The sequence below is a fragment of the Littorina saxatilis genome, linkage group LG1, assembly GCF_037325665.1.
Source record: "Littorina saxatilis isolate snail1 linkage group LG1, US_GU_Lsax_2.0, whole genome shotgun sequence".
Taxonomy (NCBI): domain Eukaryota; kingdom Metazoa; phylum Mollusca; class Gastropoda; order Littorinimorpha; family Littorinidae; genus Littorina; species Littorina saxatilis.
Genome location: NC_090245.1, coordinates 7889694 through 7906427, shown reverse-complemented (window position 1 = coordinate 7906427; position 16734 = coordinate 7889694). Strand labels below are relative to the sequence as shown.

The 16734-nt window shown below is 39.1% G+C and overlaps 1 long non-coding RNA gene across 1 annotated transcript; it reads right to left on the bottom strand.

Moving 5' to 3' along the window:
• Nucleotides 1–821: 821 nt before the first annotated feature.
• Nucleotides 822–6926, bottom strand: LOC138960590 (uncharacterized). Its single transcript, XR_011454058.1, has 6 exons — nt 6106–6926; nt 5775–5816; nt 5165–5243; nt 4103–4224; nt 3436–3482; nt 822–2477 (listed from the first exon to the last, which is right to left on the bottom strand). It is a non-coding gene; the product is annotated as an uncharacterized lncRNA (long non-coding RNA).
• Nucleotides 6927–16734: the final 9808 nt, after the last annotated feature.

Sequence of the window (16734 nt, the reverse complement as noted above, 5' to 3'; positions counted from 1 at the left end):
GTGATGAAAAAAAGAACACAACCTGGTTTGATAACCAAATGATTGCGATCTTGCATTCTAGCATAATCTAATGTGGAACAACGACACATCTGATAAACAAATAGCCAGTTTGTTACCAACATGAGAAACTAGGGTTTTAAGAATCGAAGCGGTAAACCCGGACGCTGTTTGTACACGTAAATCCGGAGAAGCTATCGAAGTAGGTGACATGTCGTTTCACTCCGAGTGTGCCAGCACCGGCCCTCTACCCGCCAAACCCCCACTAGGCAGGGAAAGTGGTTCGACCTTGCATGAATGCAGGGCAAGTTCGAGTTTGCTTGCTAAAATTGCTGCTAGTGCTTGCCTTGTCTAGATCTGGAACTTTTTCAATTGGATTTTTTCTCTCTATTATACTGGAATAAGTGGGTGCTTTTCTAGATCTAAGCATCGACCGAATTAGATAATGATGTTCCTTGCATTGCATTCTCCTAAATCTGTTATTCTAACCAGTTTGTTTAAGAATATAATTGTTCGTTTTTTTGTTGATAAGCTTACAAGATTTTTTCTTTTTTAAGTAAGTGGTTTCACACGTACAACATGAGACCCACATGCACTAGACAATGGAAGTTGAGGTCCTCGTTCAATACCACAAATGCCAGTATTATACTTCAGACTCCTTTTGGAGGAATGTGTGGGGTTTGGGTGTTGAACTTGAAGTGGCAGATTGTTTGCACAGGTATGAATGTTCGTACGTTCGTACGTGCACGCATGTATGCAGGCATTTGTTTGTCAAGCAGGAACATGCAACATTTTGTTGACCGTATGTGAGTGCGTGTGTAATAAAACCAACGACAAACAATACAAAAAGCTCCAGCTCTGCTTCTTCACCAGTCACAGACGCATTGCGTTGTTCAGCTTTCCAGAAATATATTAACTCAGTCAGAACCGGCTTCATGAATATTTTATTTCAGGAAAAAGTCAATCGAATCTACACAAAAAAAGGTTATTGCGTTGTTCTGTCTTTGAGACTGTACCACGTGATATTGAGCTTCTAGAAGAAACATGTCTGTGGCATAGTTTGACCCAACAGATAGAGAAGTCAACAGAGGTATTCTGCCGTCAGCAGCTTTATTGCTGTTTTGAATTTGATCTTGCATAATTTTATTACATAATTTTGCAACACACAAAGAAATCGTAATTGAATATTTTACGCAAAATTGAATAATTCGCAAACATGTTTGTATGAACAAATATTATTTTAAGAAAATATGAGTGTGAGGATGGACGTATTTTGAGTGAAGTAGCAGAAATTCTTTTTAAGTTCTTTAGCTACATGCACACGTTCTGTTAATTACGTTCATAGCAGGGAGATCCAGATTAATAATACTGCTGTGACAGGTTGTGGTTTCCATACACACTTTGAATACAGGAAAACAAAAACAAAAACACAGTTAAAAAAAAATGTGCACATAGGATTAAATCATTAAAGTTTACAGAATAAAAGCAACATATGTACAAAAACAAATCTCGTGGTTCTCTTGTCAAACCCACTGTAGTAAGCACAGAATAGGAGAGAAGATTTTGGAGAAGGTGGCTTTACCTACTGAAGTAAATGATCAAGAGGATTCTAAGCATCCAGTGCTAAAGCTCTCAAATCACAAGACATACACACTTGTTGTGGCTATCCGAACTGTTGATTTAAAAAAAACCATACCTACATTCAAATTGAAAACATCTATTACAAAATTATATATATTGTATGGATCTGTCTTTGTAAAATATACTGTACAGAAAATTTTAAATAATCTGCACAAATCTCGTGGTTCTCTTGTCAAGTAGTAGGCACAGAAAAAAACCAAAAAACCCCTGTGTTTTGTCTTGTAAATTATACTTTACTAAATGTGTACAGTATTCTAAGAAAAAAAAATTCTTCCTTTTTATCATATCAATTGCCTCCCTTGAATTTTATTTGTAAAATAATTCTGAGAAAAAAAGCTTTCAATCAAGAAAATGGGTACAACCTGTGTGTATACCTTTATTCCTTAATCTTTTTATTTAATTGAGGATGTCACTACGCAGTTTTACTGATTTAAAAAAAATTCGCTTCAAATTATCTCCCTTGAACAAACACTTCTTTTTACAATTAAATTTTGTTTACACGAAGAGGTAGTTTTAAGGGTATATATATACAAAAAAACAATATTGCAACCTTAGATGTATTTACATTTGGACTAATTCCATTAAAAAAAAATTCAAACTATAAATGATAAATCAAAATAAAACAGATTTTGGGGCTGTACACAAGCTAATAGGATTAAACACGAAAGTCGTACCCAAGAATCGTCAAATACTTTTGCTAACAGCTATACTTAAACATAAGAAAATATGATCTGCATCTCTTGTTATGAAGATGATGGCACTGGTCCACCGAAGTGCATGCCATATATGCTTTACTGTGCGCTCTCCCTCTCAATGGTCTTTCTCTGGCTGACTCGATTCTGAGGAGATAAAAGAAAACACATTCAGTACAAGCTGTAAAAAATAACAACAAAACTAGTATTACTTAAAGTAGCTGCTGGTTTCTGAGTATTTGATTGAAGGCCCAATCCGACTTGTAAGAAGTTTGCCCGACTGTCGCAGATTTGGTCAGGTATGGAGTAAAATCATGCCTCAATTTGGTAACATACAAACTGCAATATTCTAAGGCTGTGAGTGTGAGAATACATCGGTGCCACTTTTTAAAAACTTTCTTTTTGTGTGTGCGCATGTTTTAGTGCCAAAAATGAAGAGGCCGAGTGCTCTCTCTGCAAAACTTGTGTGAAGCTTCAGAGCTCTATCAATGGTTTGAAAGAAAAAACATACTTTTCCATTTTTGACGTTCTTGTTCCCTTCCCTGTGAAATTTACTGTCCGTAGGTTACCGGATTTTGTTAATGTCCGTGAAAACCTCAACTATTCATTGCTGAGTGCCTAGTGATAGCTATCCCCCCCAACGACCTAGCACTGCTGAATCCTGATTCTTCCCATTGTTTGATTCTGTAATGAAATTGTGTAGTTGGTAGTTATGTGAGCTTCTTCTTGGAGGGGTGGGGGTGGGGGGGGGTGCTGGTTGGTTGGGTTTTTGGGGGTTATTAAACCATCAGATTAAAAAGTAAGACTTCATTGTAATGTGCAGATATTTGTTCAGGTGCCCACCATTTTCTATGTGAAAACATGTTGCTAACTAACATGAACCCAACCATAAAACGTGATGTAGGTGAGTAGCCCATCTAGAAAAAAGAACCTGTTCTAATTCGGAATTAGAACAGGTTCGTTTTTCTAGATGGGCTACTCACCTACATCACGTTTCATGGTTTGGTTCATGTTAGTTAGCAACATGTTTTCAAATTCTCATCAGGCAATCACGGCTGACACTAAACACAGAACAGGTGGGAGAGACATAATTCAATTTACTCACCTTCCTTGCATTGTGAGACTGGCCATATGAATCTGCTGAAGTAGTTCCTGCACATATTTAATCAAATATTCATCTTAATAACGTGTTAATATCGCTTGTTCTAGCAAATCAGACTTGACAGTTTTCTGATGGCTTGCACAATTTAAGAGCTTGCCTGTCCCCAATCATTACAATAAGAAACAACATCTAGTATGCAAGTATTTTCAGGGTATGAAGGTTTTAATATAATGTCGGTTCTTCTGGGGGCATGGAGAAACACCTTACACAAAGTAGAACATACACAACAAATTTCAAACAATTGAGGTCACACCATAGTTTTACTCACAAACAAACAACAGCAATACAATAAACAGTCTGCAAACGCCTACATGTTGTCTACACTAGGTATAAAGAAACAAAGAAGCACATGAAGACGGGCTTTGTCAAGTAGACCATTATAGCGAATGAGCAACAGCTGATGATCCAGACCACCAAATTGACATGATTTCCCCTTATTCAGTTTGTGATTGTAGTCATATTGACGATGCATGACTTCAATTTTTCAAAGTAAGTCTCTTGGTGCGTTTACGGATACATTCATTGTCACAATTACGACATGCTAATGTCTAACCTGGGTAAACTTCAATTCATGACTTTTTTCAAACTGGCATAGAAATTATGAGCATACCAGAATTATTTTCCTGTTAGACTGTCTTCTTCTTTTTCTTCTTCTGCGTTTGATATTCAATTCATGGCTGTCATATCGTCAGGTCAGTGGCTGCCATGAAGTCTGCAGTCTTCAGTGTCGGACTGTCAAATTAGATGATATTGTAAAGAAAGTAAGTAACATCTCATGATATTCTAACTTCAATTACATCACCTGTCTCACAGTCTGCCTCTTTAAAAATTAATGAATAATTTCAGTAAAAAACGTAACATTATTTTTGGGTAAAAAATAAAAAGGTATGAGAAATAATCCTTACTTTTTTTGTAATAACCCTCACCACCAATTGTTTTATTTCATTTCCATTTTAACAGATTTAGCACCTCTCCGAAAGCCAGAAATACACTTTAAATCCCATGCCCCCCCCCCCCCCCCCCTCGGCCCCCCCTACATAAACTAATTAAATAACTAATTAAGGAAAAAAATCCTTACATCATAAAAAGTCAGAACCACCAAAACCACCCCCCCCCCCCCCCCCCACCCATCCAATAAAACCTGAATACAAAAACACTTCAAAATAAAAAATGAAAACATTTAATTCCACTTACAAAATATAAAAGTTGTTATGCTTTATTTTCATTATCTGTTTACAAACACATAAATTGCTGTGAAAATCTTTTTAAAAAACATCAATGCCTGAGACACCAGTAACCTGTTTATATTGTTAACCTTGTAGCTTTTCAGTTTAAGAGGCTGTTCTGGAATCTGCACTAAAGTCAAACATAACCATGAATACCTTGGGAAAAATATTACATCACCAAGACCGAAAAAATAACACCAACCGACACTCCTCACCCTTATTTCACCCACTATGCCAACCCAAAGACTGGAAAATAATAATCAAATACAGAATGAACAAAAATGCTTGATTTCATTTCTTCAATGATAAGTTGAAAATCTTCATTCTTCATAATAATGTTATTGGCATAATGTGTAATTGCCACAATTTACAGAGTTTAATTAAAAAAAATGATGCGATAAAAATCAAAGTGAAAACATTTGTTTTTATACTGATACCTTATTTACCTTGTGGCTTGTGTGCCTCAGGTTTAGGAGCGGCTCAAACGTCCTCTGCTCCTCAGTCTGCAAGAAATTAAGCGATGGCCTGAAGGAGAATAGAAAAAGATCCTTTGTCAGCACCCTGTGTATGTGTGTGGGTGGGTGTGTTAGATCAATAGGCGGGGGGGGGGGGGGGGAGGTGCAATAGCTACCACGCCTAATGCAGTCTGCAAAACAAGTGCAACACTTCTACAGAGCTTTTATGATACAAAGCTTCAAATAAGAAACACATTACAATCAAATGAAAGCTGAGCCTGTCATTGCAAAATAAGGAATATATATACAACAATCCAGTGGCATGTAAAATATTGTTCCTTCAGAAAGATGGCTCTGACAGCAGAAACAATTTAACTTGAAGTTTGAGTCCAAAATTATTTCTCTACATTAGTGAACGTACTTGCAGTAATACCCCTCACACATGAACTATTCACAGACTGAATAACAGTGTGTTCCCAATGTTGCTTCCGTGTATCGGTTAGATCCATCTCGGTTAGATCCATCTGCAGAGTACGGATTGTCATCCGTTTAATATTAAAAAGGAAAAACAATCAGAACTTGTCATCAGTGATCAACCTACCTTGCAAGAGTGGGGTGAAACACTCACTTCCTGCCAACATGTCTGCAAAAAAAAGAGGAAACAATACCAATGGAAGCTTAAAATGGTTCTTTTGTTCAATATGTGTACACGTGCTTCATTTCTGGGGTGAAAGTGTAAAATATATTGATGGATTGATAGAACAATATTGCCTCAAGTTCACCGCACCAAAAAATACTTATCAATCAACATTGTCATCACTCGATCAGCTATTCCATCTCTTTCATAAGTGTGTGTGTGATGGTGTGAGCGTGTGTGTGTTTGTGTACGTGTGTGTGTGTTTGTGAACAAGCGTTGAAAAACGTATGTTTACCTTGCTCTAGATCTACCGACTTTCGTAGGCGGAGACTTCTCTGCCGTGACAGCGGCTTCGTTTCCCTGGCAGAATTCAACATCTTGTACAGATCTGCCGGTGATTTTCATTTCCTCCGCTTCTAGAGTCACTTGATCCACAGATTTAACGAACATTGAATGTTCTTTTAGTTCTTGTGACGGAAGTAAAATCAAGGAATTAAGTGGGCATTCCTGAGCCCTCTGCTGGCTTCATGTCCACAAAGTAAATCGCACAAACTTGCAGGGTTTGGGGGGTAGTTTATTACTTTGAAGAAGAACAGCTAGTCGTCGCTGCCCGTTCAGCATTCTTCGCGCGACTTTTGTTTTGCAGAGGAAGGCATATGCAGTTTTTTCCTGATGAATGTTGCCAGGGTGCACAAACTGAGAAAGCATTCCCGATTTTCCACAATGTTCTACTTCTTTACAGTCTTTTGCACAACATGATTTATAACTGCCGGTGTACGTCTAATTCATGATGCCAACCAGCTGGGTCAAAAGTTACGTTCGAGAAAATACTCGTTGAACTAAGTTCCAAACGAATGGCAAGCCCAAGGCCAGTTCTTGACTGGTTTTGAACTGAAGTTGGGCTCCAAATGAAAATAAACACTTCCTCCAGCTGCGCGACCCATTGATAACAACAGTTGGAACTGGTAGGAAGATGAACAGGTCTTGCGAACTGGCTACACACTGTTACGGTTCAAGTTTAAGTTCAAAGTAAACACTCAACTGAGGTTGCAGGTAATGGCGGACTTGACTTCCTTCATAACCAAATATCACTCTTCTGACAAAAAAAGGCAAATGCTATGTTAAACCGGAAAATACGTAAACCGGAAAAGGAAGCGCATCAAAACCAACATGGCAGCCCCCATGAAATCCGAAAGGTCACGGAAAAAAGTCGTGAATAGGGGTGTGTATAGGATTCGGTCGATGTGTTTGTTTGTTTGTGTGTTTGTGTTCGCATATAGATCTCAAGAATGAACGGACCGATCGTCACCAAACTTGGTGAACAGGTTCTATACATTCCTGAGACGGTCCTTACAAAAATTGGGACCAGTCAAACACACGGTTAGGGAGTTATTGGTGGATTAAGATTCTACAAGGACTTATAGAGGGACATATTAATGGTCAAAGGGAAATAACCTTCTCAGTTGGTGGCAGTGAGAATGGTAAGTACGGGGGTGTTTTTCCTACCTCGGAGGAATTTCTTGTTTTCCTTTGTTCTTTTGTTACTACTGTAGACAGAACCATAGGTATATGATCTTATAAGTTTCTAGTCTCCTTCATTGGCTCTGTCGATCTCCCGTTTAACCGCTTGCTTCCCTTTGTATAATCAACCGGCCGCGTCATCGAAATCTTCAAAATCTCCCCTGAAGACAGTGAGCCCGTTAGCTCAATCGGAAGAGCGCCCGGTAGATGTCACGGGTTCGAATCTGTTAGCAATCAAGAGGATTATTCAAACCTTTGTTTTTAAATGTTCAAACGTTTCTTTATTTTCTAAACTCTTACTTCTTGCATTTTACTAATTTGTGTAAAGGTTTTCAGTGATGTATTTAATCGAATTAATCAAAATGTTGCATACTTTTTTTTAAACTTTAAGTGAAAGATTTCCCTGAGTTATATTCTATTTTCAGAAACATCGGCTTTCAGGAAAAGCCCAATGGGCGATTGCATCACCGCGCGTCGACTGCATAGGAGGGTCGTTATGTACTTCTAATCAATGTACTTCTGACAGAACAGATGGCTATTCTTTTTGGAGTGATAGAGCAAAGTTTAAGTTTACATTTCTTTAGAAACACCGATAAAGCCCATTCTGGAAGTCAGGGTCGTAATTAAAAGTGATGTACAGTAGTTTAAACAAGCAGAGGAGAATTTGCACCAAAGCAAATGTTTGTGACCAGCTTCAGATGAGTTGCTCACTTCGGACAAGTAAGTTGTTGTTGACGATGTTGTTGAACCTGCTTTCCCGCCATTATTAACTTTCTCGGGCCCATTGAGTGCAGAAAGGGTGACTTGTTCATCCAAATGAGAACATTACGTGCATGTCCGTTTTCCATCACCTCGCAATTGTGATGTGAGCCACCGTACTCTAGCTGTCTTCGGGGGATTTTGAAATGAAGCATCCTGGTTTCAGGGCTGCTAAGCAAGGAGGTCTATCCACCTAAGTACAGGACCATTATGGGACCACATATGATGTGTAAATGACCCGAAGTGGTCAAGCAAATTCGTCGAATGATAGAGAAGTGTCCCCCCCCCACCCCCCCACACACACACTTACACACCATTTTTTTTAGACCTCCAAACATTTGAGAAATCAGGTATTAAAACGGAGGGATTCTCTTTGTTTTTGGATCTAAACATGGAAGTAAATGTACAGAGGTTATGAGTATGTAATCTCAAAAAGCATGGTCTTAGAAGGGGAGGGAGTCTTAAATCGAGGGAGGGGGGGGTGGAGTCTTGGGGTCTTGGGGTCTTGGGGTCTTGGGGTCTTGGAGTCTTTGAGTCTTGGGGTCTTGGGGTCTTGGGGTCTTCGGGTCTTGAGGTCTTCACAGGTGGTTTTTTCTGTACCAACACACAGCGGAAACTACAGGTCGCATTACAGACAGGGTCCGAGAAGCGGTGTAAGTTTAGGACAACTAAATTAATTCAAACAGGGTAAATATGTGGCACCAAGCTGAGCTGAAAACTGACCTTTCCAGTTCCATGTTGCTGCTGTTGTCGTTTCGAGTGAAAGTGAGTAATGGGACTTTTCTTGTGTGACATGATTTCACACAGAGGAAATGGTCATTTGACCCCAGGCTTCTTTCGGTATTTGAGTACAAAATGTAACAGTTGAGTGACTTGGTGGTTTCCGTGACAGATAACAGCGGTTTAGGCAACGGGAACGTTTTAACCGCAAGGTAAGAGCAAGATGTTTTGTGGATACGCTTTAATGTTAGTATGTGACTTCAGCTTGTCTTTCTCTCTAATTACATTTACAGTGCACTTCGCAGACATGATCAGTCTAAAATATCCTAAAATAGTACATACAAAATTAAAAAGTGAAAGGGGTTTGGGATGTGTAAGTTATGTATTATAGTCCACAAAGTTAGTAAAATAGGCCACATGAGATTTTCTCTTTCGAGATGAGAAAGTCTTCTATTTCTGTGTCTATATTCGCCGTCGACCTAGATTTACACAGGTGTTAAGCTAATGAGGTGTAGTTTTAAATAACAGTATTGTTATTAAAGCCTTTTAGTTCAGTAATATGATTCTTTTGACATTTCGCTTTTGATTTGTGAGTAGGACTCTGTGTGTGTGAGGGTGGAGGGGGAGGAGGTGCTGGAGAAAATTGAAGTGTGTGTGTGTGTATGTGTGTGTGTGTGTGTGTGTGTGTGTGCGTGGGGGAGGGGGTGGGTGTGGTGGATGGGGGTGTGGTTGGAAGGTCATAGGTTGGTGTTGGGTGTCTGTCTGTCTGTCTGTCTGTCTGTCTGTTTGTCTGTCTGTCTGTATGTTTGCCTGTTTGCCTGTTTGTCTGTCTACTAGTCTGTGTTAGTTCGTTTTGCGAGGTTTACATTTTCCGAATCGCGCAGCACTTTCGAATGCGTCGGTTTCTTTTGTTTGAATGTTTGTGTCTACGCACGCTCAGTGAACTCTGTGATACCAAATGTTTGCTGCACAAGTAGCGAAGGGTGTGAAGTAAACACGTGGTGTTTCCATGTGTTTCCGACAGACCCCTCGCTTTTGATTGGCCTCTCAAATATTTGAAAGAGGTTTTGCAAGAAAAGGTCACTCTCCCACAACCAATACAAAACAGACGAGTTATTTTCGGAGTTCGTCTATTGGCGTTGATTACCTCTTCCATGACACCGGAGTGTACTCCCACAGACCTCTCTAAAACCAACAAAAGACACACTTTGTTATGCTTTTAGATACATTATAGCATCCTGCTGAGGCAGGCACACTCGTGAAAATGTCCTATAGCTAGTCACGACATCCAATTAGTTTTACGCACGACGTTACGCACATTTTATCTAATCATTATTTTCACGATTTTTCATGTATAGCGAGCTGGGTAACAAATTACAATGTTGATATTATTTTAACAAATCGCCGGTTTCCATGGGTGTGGCAAGAAGATTACAAATGCATAATCACAAGAAAACCCAATGGAAATTTAACGCTCGAAGTTTCTTCGCCTCTTCTTATTGGCGTTTTGCTAGACAACGACAGCACCGTTACCCATTGCCTGGCAGTGTTCGATCAAACAGAAATAACCTTGTCGGATTTGTATAGATTGTGAAGTGTGAATACTATTAATTGAGGCAAACTGTACACACGTGCTCCCTGTCCACGTTTTTCAGACACGCCCCTGGGTAGTGACTGACCTATAATGTCACGTGGGAATAAAAGCAAGAGTAGTCTCTCTTTCACAACACATACAAACTCGGCCTTGGTCGATAAAGATGAAAGAGAAGACAAAAATACTCATTTCTGACCGACAACAATTCTCGTCTGTCAACAAGCCACCTAACATCTGATAATGGCTTTTTATTCGCACAGCGATGTCTAGTACATGAACTTGTTGTACTCCAGAGATTCCCCCCCGAAGTCCGCGACGCAACCCTCCGCCGAAAGCATGACAATAAATCACACACAGCACTAGGCGGCACTTTCCCTTCCCCTAAGCTTTTCCACGCTGATAATTTGGCGAGTTTGACTCGGCTTACAAACACCTAGCTAGGCGAGGTTTACGTGCTTCGGGTTGCTGCGGCAAACGTGAGACAAATATTAGTAGATTGTCATGCCAGAACAGGCTTTTTGTGGCCAAGCAGAAGATTCGAATTTGACACCGATCTTGAGGGACGTGACTTGACTCCCGCTGTCTTGATGCTGGCCGTTTTTCATCGCTCCTTAATCGGCGATTTATAGTGTTAGGGACGGAATGCTTGGGTAAAAAAAGAGGTCGAATTCCTTGGATGACATGTTTGCGGCGGCTACTGTTTTTACAGGAACGCAATAAGTTTTACAGGGTGTGTTCCGTTCACATGCTGATGCTGCTATAGTTAGTGGTTTAACGTGCTCTGATGCTGCTATAGTTAGTGGTTTAACGTGCTCTGATGCTGCTATAGTTAGTGGTTTAACGTGCTCTGATGCTGCTATAGTTAGTGGTTTAACGTGCTCTGATGCTGCTATAGTTAGTGGTTTAACGTGCTCTGATGCTGCTATAGTTAGTGGTTTAAGGTGCTCTGATGCTGCTATAGTTAGTGGTTTAAGGTGCTCTGATGCTGCTATAGTTAGTGGTTTAAGGTGCTCTGATGCTGCTATAGTTAGTGGTTTAAGGTGCTCTGATGCTGCTATAGTTAGTGGTTCAACGTGCTCTGATGTGTATTCTCCTGTTCAGTCTTTCTCCAACCACAGGCTGACACCTCTTCGATGAATGGGGGGGGGGGGGGGGGGCTTTCGAAGGTGAATAGCGGGACCTACCAGAACCTAACCAGAGAGAGAGAGAGAGGTAATCAAATCAAATCAAATCAAATTTTATTTTTCGAGGGTTGTGGCATAAGCAATACAACGAGCTTGTTTTCAACCAGCCCTCGCCCAGAGAGGAGACTACTCTCCTGGACCCTGTTTATTTACACATTGTCTGAAACGGTCTCGAATAGCAGCTAGCATCTGCTGAAGGGACATTAAAACCCAAAAACCAACCATTGTCTGAAAATAACCTTTGAACGCCAAGCAATGGCCCTGAAAAGTGAAATCGGAACGGCTGAAACTCCATAATATGTAACATATTGAAAAGACAATCGGTATGAATAACAAAGGAGTTAGGTTTCCTGGTAAACGCCCATCGCTCACTGCAGAAGCATTGCCCGGGTTGCAGAAGTCATGTCTTGTGCGGTTGATCTCATAGTTTTGCTGCATCACAAAGCGGTGTAAAACGCTCTCTCGTCTTGATTTCCTTTTGAATTAGTTTTATCACGGGTGTTGTTTAGTCTTTTTACGAACACACACAAAAAGTGTATTTCACGATCGACGCAATGTTTTCTCCCAGTGGGTTGAAGCTGCTGTACAACAACCAGTTCAGCCTTATGACGAACGCGGAAAACCGTACTCTTTCCATTTCGTAACCCTCACTCCAAGCTCTCTCGCGCGAAAGACCGGAGCTGCCAAACGCTTGGGATATTCATGGCTAATGGGAGTTAGATGAGTTGTTACCGCCCCAGTAGCCTCGTCTCGCGAGAAGTCAGCGATCCTCTTTGGCGTGATTGAGGTGACTGCCGGGATGTTCCGATGTCGGCGGGTGAGCATCACTCACGCTGGTGTGAAACGACCTTAACCATGCCACGCGTCGTTGATCTACTGCATGCGGGTCAGTGGAGTGGCGGCGATGACATGATTTTTATCGACTGGATTTGGGGGTGTTTTGACCTACTTGGTATGGAAGAATAGTACTGTTCCGAAAGAGGATATTGTCGTGGATTTAGCATGATATGAAGACAAAAATGTTTGACCTACTAGGTATGGAGGGAAAGTATTATTCCGAAAGGAGATAATATATTGTCGTGGATTTAGACTGAATTTGGAGGTGTTTTGACCTACTTGGTATGTAAGAAAGTCCTGTCCGGAAAGTGACCAACTTGGTATTTAGGAAAAGTATTGTTCCGAGAGAGGATAGGGCCCTATTGTCTTGGATTTAGACTGAATTTGGGAGTGTTTTGACCTACTTGGTATAGAGAAAAAGTATAGTTCGGAAAGGAGATAATTATTGTCGTGGATTTAGACTAAATCAGTTTGGAGGTGTTTTGACCTGCTTGGTACGTAGGAAAAGTATTGTTCAGAAAGGAGATATTGTCGTGGATTTAGACTGAATTTGGGGGTCTTTTGACTTACTTGGTATGTAGGAAAAGTATTGTTCCGAAAGGGGATATTGTCGTGGATTTAGACTGAATTTGGGAGTGTTTTGACCTACTTGGTAGAGAGAAAAAGTATAGTTCGGAAAGGAGATAATTATTGTCGTGGATTAAGTACGGTCTGAAGCCAGAATTGTCAACATGTAGATGTGTGTGCGCGGGGTGAGGTAGGGGGAGGGGGTTGTATAGTTGGTTGAGATAGCATCTTTGATTTAGTTCGGTCTGACGACAGAAAGATGATCATCTAGTTTTGAGAGGAACATTATTGTAGGGAGATATATTGTCCTAAAATTAGTACGGTCTGAAGACAGAAAGGCAAAAGACGTTCCATATACCGGTAACATTTTAGTCATGCGCAGGCTATAATCTGTAGTCCTCGACTGCGCTTGGGGCCGCTTTTGTGAGAGCGGTACCCCCAACCCCCCCCCCCCCCCGCCCCCACCCCCTTCCTGCCTTAGCTCCATCCATACCCCTTACCCTCGCTGTCATTCCCTTACTTGTAAATGGGATCAGGCTTTGTCATATGCATACAAAACATACATTTAAAAAAACCTTATTGTGAATGTTGTACCGTCGGCAGTCTATTTGTTTTGGGGTTTGTTGTATGAACAACCGATATCATCCTCACAGTTCTCAAGTTGATTCGTTTATTAAACGCTGCGAACACGCGGTCGTTAAACGTCTATGGGATCAGTTGTGAACAAAGCCAGGACTCTAATTTCAAAATTAAAAACAAAGCGAAACAAAACGAACAAACAAACACATGAAATTTCCAAATACACAAGAACGGATGGAAGAGATCGTAAAACTAAAGAAGAATTAGTTACTTCTTCGTGCGTATCTTTGTTAAAGCTTGAAAAGTAATTGTTTTTTAAATGATTTTTAAAAAAAAACTTTAAAAAAGCGATGAAATACATTCTAAATTTTTGCTGCTTACAATGTATAATTTAGACGAACGAGAAGAAGAAGAAGAAGAAGAAGAAGAAGAAGAAGAAGAAGAAGAAGAAGAAGAAGAAGAAGAAGAAGAAGAAGAAGAAGAAGAAGAAGAAGAAGAAGAAGAAGAAGAAGAAGAAGAAGAAGAAGAAGAAGAAGAAGAAGAAGAAGAAGAAGAAGAAGAAGAAGAAGAAGAAGAAGAAGAAGAAGAAGAAGAAGAAGAAGAAGAAGAAGAAGAAGAAGAAGAAGAAGAAGAAGAAGAAGAAGAAGAAGAAGAAGAAGAAGAAGAAGAAGAAGAAGAAGAAGAAGAAGAAGAAGAAGAAGAAGAAGAAGAAGAAGAAGAAGAAGAAGAAGAAGAAGAAGAAGAAGAAGAAGAAGAAGAAGAAGAAGAAGAAGAAGAAGAAGAAGAAGAAGAAGAAGAAGAAGAAGAAGAAGAAGAAGAAGAAGAAGAAGAAGAAGAAGAAGAAGAAGAAGAAGAAGAAGAAGAAGAAGAAGAAGAAGAAGAAGAAGAAGAAGAAGAAGAAGAAGAAGAAGAAGAAGAAGAAGAAGAAGAAGAAGAAGAAGAAGAAGAAGAAGAAGAAGAAGAAGAAGAAGAAGAAGAAGAAGAAGAAGAAGAAGAAGAAGAAGAAGAAGAAGAAGAAGAAGAAGAAGAAGAAGAAGAAGAAGAAGAAGAAGAAGAAGAAGAAGAAGAAGAAGAAGAAGAAGAAGAAGAAGAAGAAGAAGAAGAAGAAGAAGAAGAAGAAGAAGAAGAAGAAGAAGAAGAAGAAGAAGAAGAAGAAGAAGAAGAAGAAGAAGAAGAAGAAGAAGAAGAAGAAGAAGAAGAAGAAGAAGAAGAAGAAGAAGAAGAAGAAGAAGAAGAAGAAGAAGAAGAAGAAGAAGAAGAAGAAGAAGAAGAAGAAGAAGAAGAAGAAGAAGAAGAAGAAGAAGAAGAAGAAGAAGAAGAAGAAGAAGAAGAAGAAGAAGAAGAAGAAGAAGAAGAAGAAGAAGAAGAAGAAGAAGAAGAAGAAGAAGAAGAAGAAGAAGAAGAAGAAGAAGAAGAAGAAGAAGAAGAAGAAGAAGAAGAAGAAGAAGAAGAAGAAGAAGAAGAAGAAGAAGAAGAAGAAGAAGAAGAAGAAGAAGAAGAAGAAGAAGAAGAAGAAGAAGAAGAAGAAGAAGAAGAAGAAGAAGAAGAAGAAGAAGAAGAAGAAGAAGAAGAAGAAGAAGAAGAAGAAGAAGAAGAAGAAGAAGAAGAAGAAGAAGAAGAAGAAGAAGAAGAAGAAGAAGAAGAAGAAGAAGAAGAAGAAGAAGAAGAAGAAGAAGAAGAAGAAGAAGAAGAAGAAGAAGAAGAAGAAGAAGAAGAAGAAGAAGAAGAAGAAGAAGAAGAAGAAGAAGAAGAAGAAGAAGAAGAAGAAGAAGAAGAAGAAGAAGAAGAAGAAGAAGAAGAAGAAGAAGAAGAAGAAGAAGAAGAAGAAGAAGAAGAAGAAGAAGAAGAAGAAGAAGAAGAAGAAGAAGAAGAAGAAGAAGAAGAAGAAGAAGAAGAAGAAGAAGAAGAAGAAGAAGAAGAAGAAGAAGAAGAAGAAGAAGAAGAAGAAGAAGAAGAAGAAGAAGAAGAAGAAGAAGAAGAAGAAGAAGAAGAAGAAGAAGAAGAAGAAGAAGAAGAAGAAGAAGAAGAAGAAGAAGAAGAAGAAGAAGAAGAAGAAGAAGAAGAAGAAGAAGAAGAAGAAGAAGAAGAAGAAGAAGAAGAAGAAGAAGAAGAAGAAGAAGAAGAAGAAGAAGAAGAAGAAGAAGAAGAAGAAGAAGAAGAAGAAGAAGAAGAAGAAGAAGAAGAAGAAGAAGAAGAAGAAGAAGAAGAAGAAGAAGAAGAAGAAGAAGAAGAAGAAGAAGAAGAAGAAGAAGAAGAAGAAGAAGAAGAAGAAGAAGAAGAAGAAGAAGAAGAAGAAGAAGAAGAAGAAGAAGAAGAAGAAGAAGAAGAAGAAGAAGAAGAAGAAGAAGAAGAAGAAGAAGAAGAAGAAGAAGAAGAAGAAGAAGAAGAAGAAGAAGAAGAAGAAGAAGAAGAAGAAGAAGAAGAAGAAGAAGAAGAAGAAGAAGAAGAAGAAGAAGAAGAAGAAGAAGAAGAAGAAGAAGAAGAAGAAGAAGAAGAAGAAGAAGAAGAAGAAGAAGAAGAAGAAGAAGAAGAAGAAGAAGAAGAAGAAGAAGAAGAAGAAGAAGAAGAAGAAGAAGAAGAAGAAGAAGAAGAAGAAGAAGAAGAAGAAGAAGAAGAAGAAGAAGAAGAAGAAGAAGAAGAAGAAGAAGAAGAAGAAGAAGAAGAAGAAGAAGAAGAAGAAGAAGAAGAAGAAGAAGAAGAAGAAGAAGAAGAAGAAGAAGAAGAAGAAGAAGAAGAAGAAGAAGAAGAAGAAGAAGAAGAAGAAGAAGAAGAAGAAGAAGAAGAAGAAGAAGAAGAAGAAGAAGAAGAAGAAGAAGAAGAAGAAGAAGAAGAAGAAGAAGAAGAAGAAGAAGAAGAAGAAGAAGAAGAAGAAGAAGAAGAAGAAGAAGAAGAAGAAGAAGAAGAAGAAGAAGAAGAAGAAGAAGAAGAAGAAGAAGAAGAAGAAGAAGAAGAAGAAGAAGAAGAAGAAGAAGAAGAAGAAGAAGAAGAAGAAGAAGAAGAAGAAGAAGAAGAAGAAGAAGAAGAAGAAGAAGAAGAAGAAGAAGAAGAAGAAGAAGAAGAAGAAGAAGAAGAAGAAGAAGAAGAGAAGAAGAAGAAGAAGAAGAAGAAGAAGAAGAAGAAGAAGAAGAAGAAGAAGAAGAAGAAGAAGAAGAAGAAGAAGAAG